Consider the following 3504-nt stretch of genomic DNA (forward strand, 5'->3'; position numbering starts at 1 on the left):
TTCCTTGAAAACAGGGCAATAGTACAGAGAGTGTCCTTGGGTATTGCACCAATGACACCGACCTTTGTAAGCGGGGCGAGGTGTAGAGTTGGAGGGAGGAGGAGTGTGGTTGGCTGAGGGGGCAGAATTTGAGGTAGGAGTGCGTGGTGAGTAGTAAGGGGTACGGTTGTGATAGGAACGGGTTTGGGTAGCATTGACAGTGGCGGGAAACGAACTAACAGAGGTGTGTTCTAGGGCTTGGATGGAGAGTTCTTTGTGGAGTAATTTTTCGTGTAATTTAACAAAAGAAATAGGAGTATCACGTGCGTGAACAGCGTCGATGACGGACTGATAGCGTGAGTCGTCGAGGTTATCGAGGATGCGATCAGTGATGTCTTCGACACTGAGTGGGCTACCAAGAAGGGCAAGTTCGTCAGTTGTGGCTTTGATTTTGGCAAGGAAGTCGGAGATGGAGAGGGAACCTTTGGTGAGGTGACGGAGTTTTTGTTTGATTTGTTTGATATGGCCGCGGGAGGGAAGGGCATAGGTGGAACTAAGGGTGTCCCAAAGTTCCTTCGAGGTGGTGGTACGGGTGGTCAGGGCAGCAACGGGTCCAGTGAGTGTACCCGCTAAGACACCGTGAATTAGTTTGTCTTGCCGAAACCAGTAGGTGTAAGCCGGGTTAGGGATTGGGGACGAGGACTTGTCGCTTGCTAGGGTTTTGGAGGGAGGGATGGTTGTACCGTCTACAAAGCCAAAGAGGCCATAGCCAACAAGGAGAGACTGGATTTGTGTCTTCCATTGTCGAAAGTTAGTGGAGCCATCAAGTTTTTCAACCAAGTGAACATTGATAACAAGAAACGGATTGGTCGGATCGTCTTTGTTAAGAATTGTTGAGGCTGCCATGAGTGGATCGTTTGGCTGGTACCATGTAAAGAATATAGGAGAAGGAGTTTGTGAAAGCTTGAGTTATATTAACAATATATCAAAGGTGTATATACAAGGATGTAAACCCTAATTAGCTTAGGTAGCTAAGATTACAAGTTAACTATAATACAAAGATATTATACTCAAAGATTATTCTAGATAATACAAAGATATGGAGAGTAATTTGGTTAGCCAGGATTATGCTTATCAGTTGGAACATAGTAAGTGATCGCTACTGATGTATTTTGTACCGACAGTTTCTTTGAAATGTCTATATATAGTTTGAAACGCGTGTAAAGTATAACGAAACAGAGGAACTAAGCGCCTAAATATGTATGTCTCTATTAGAATATAAAATTGATCTTGGGACGCCAATTTTAAAGTGAAATATTAAGCACCGGGTAAACGGAGACCTGTAAGGTTTTGATTGAGATGGTTTCATGAGAGTATCACTTAACCAATGATAATTTTGTAGTGGATATATGGCGCCAGAGTACGTGTTCCATGGGCGATTCACCATCAAATCGGATGTATATAGTTTGGGTGTGCTTGTTTTGGAAATTATATGTGGAAGAAAAAACAGTAGTTTCAGTCAAGCTGGTGATGCGGATGATATTCTAACCTAAGTATCTACTTAATTAGTATGTTGCGGAGAAAAAAAAATTGATTGAAAGTTGTGATTAAGAGATTAATAGATTATGATATTTGCAGGCTTGAAAACATTGGGAAGACGGAACGCCATTATGAGATGCATACAAATAACCTTGCTATTTGTTCCGCAAGCGGTTGAAGATAGACCGACAATGGCAAATGTCGTCTTCACATTGGATAGTCATTCTGTTACTCTTCCGTTACCTGAACAATCGAGTTTTCCTGCCCGGCCTAGAGTACAAATAACCGTCTCTAACGAGATTGGTTCATATCATTCATCGAACAAACCAATACCCGTATACGTGAATGATATATATCTCCACCAGTGAACCTGAAGCTCTAGAACTCGAGATATACTTGTTTGAAGTTGACCCTTGTGAAACCGAGTTTTTAATTCTTCACATTGGCTCTTGTTTGTGCATGTCAGGGCTTCAATTCTTCCTTTTACTTGCTTCTCTTGACTTTGCACTTATTCCCTTGGCTTACCTTTGGCTCTCCTCCTTCACCTTGGTTGATCATGGCTCGGGTTTGACCCTTGACTTTGACTTGTCTATATCTCGATCTCTTTGACTTGACTTTGGCAAAATGATTTCTTCTCCTCTTGTCACCGACATAATACACTTACACCAACCTCAAGACATATAAGCCAATGACAATTATAGTTAACCTAAGTTACAACCAAAGTGTATCAACCGGCATATACACCATTTCATATTCAAAACCCAGAATTTGATAACAAAAATATACTAAACACAACTAATTGACTCGACATTATTTGACTCTATCACCAACCAAATCTGCGTTGGTAAAAAAGAGCTCGAAAATCGACAAGAAATGATGATTTTGATTATTAATAGCATGAGTCAAGGAATAGATTGACAAGATTAAGCCAAATCAATATATAATTTATTTATATAATGAAATGAGTGTCGGTTGTCGCATGTTTGATGATGAAATAGGAGACAAATTAGAGTAAACTTAAAACTCTATCACCAACCAAATCTGCGTCGGTCAAAAAGGAGAAAAAGAGAGAAGAAAATGGAGATGCGGGGTATCGATCCCCGTACCTCTCGCATACACCATTTCATATTCAAAACCCAGAATTTGATAACAAAAATATACTAAACACAACTAATTGACTCGACATTATTTGACTCTATCACCAACCAAATCTGCGTTGGTAAAAAAGAGCTCGAAAATCGACAAGAAATGATGATTTTGATTATTAATAGCATGAGTCAAGGAATAGATTGACAAGATTAAGCCAAATCAATATATAATTTATTTATATAATGAAATGAGTGTCGGTTGTCGCATGTTTGATGATGAAATAGGAGACAAATTAGAGTAAACTTAAAACTCTATCACCAACCAAATCTGCGTCGGTCAAAAAGGAGAAAAAGAGAGAAGAAAATGGAGATGCGGGGTATCGATCCCCGTACCTCTCGCATGCTAAGCGAGCGCTCTACCATCTGAGCTACATCCCCTTCGACAGATTAAAGTAAACTTAAAACTATACCAATACTACAGTTTCCTCACAAACTTAAAATATCCATTACTCTGCAGAAACAAATATGCGCAGTACCAAATTATTACACTTTTTGAACAGCCAAACTAAACAATTAGTTAAACTAGAGTAATATTTTAGTTTCATCAAATGGTACTACTGGAACAAATCAAGGATTTGGCTCTGATGGTTTAATTGATCAAATCGTAAACTATAGTTAAACTAGAGTAAACCACCAGTCTTATAACACATACTATTTGTTGGTTGTGCATAGCGATTGATCAGTCTTTCATTATCGTATTTATAGACTAACTTGTTTCAGAGAATCAGTGTATCTTCCAAAGAGGCGCTTCGTTTGTCATTCTCCTTTCACCGATTTGTATAGCAAAGGTCTTAACCTAGTGTTTAAAATGAAAGTAATACCTTTAACAATAAATTAA

At 39.0% G+C, this 3504-nt stretch overlaps 1 non-coding gene across 1 annotated transcript; it reads right to left on the reverse strand.

Annotated features, from left to right (window-relative positions):
- Positions 1-2971: 2971 nt before the first annotated feature.
- On the reverse strand, positions 2972-3044 carry TRNAA-AGC (transfer RNA alanine (anticodon AGC)). The gene has a single exon. It is a non-coding gene; the product is annotated as a tRNA-Ala (tRNA).
- Between the last annotated feature and the right edge of the window lie 460 nt (positions 3045-3504).

The sequence above is a fragment of the Silene latifolia genome, chromosome 7, assembly GCF_048544455.1.
Source record: "Silene latifolia isolate original U9 population chromosome 7, ASM4854445v1, whole genome shotgun sequence".
NCBI classification, from domain to species: domain Eukaryota; kingdom Viridiplantae; phylum Streptophyta; class Magnoliopsida; order Caryophyllales; family Caryophyllaceae; genus Silene; species Silene latifolia.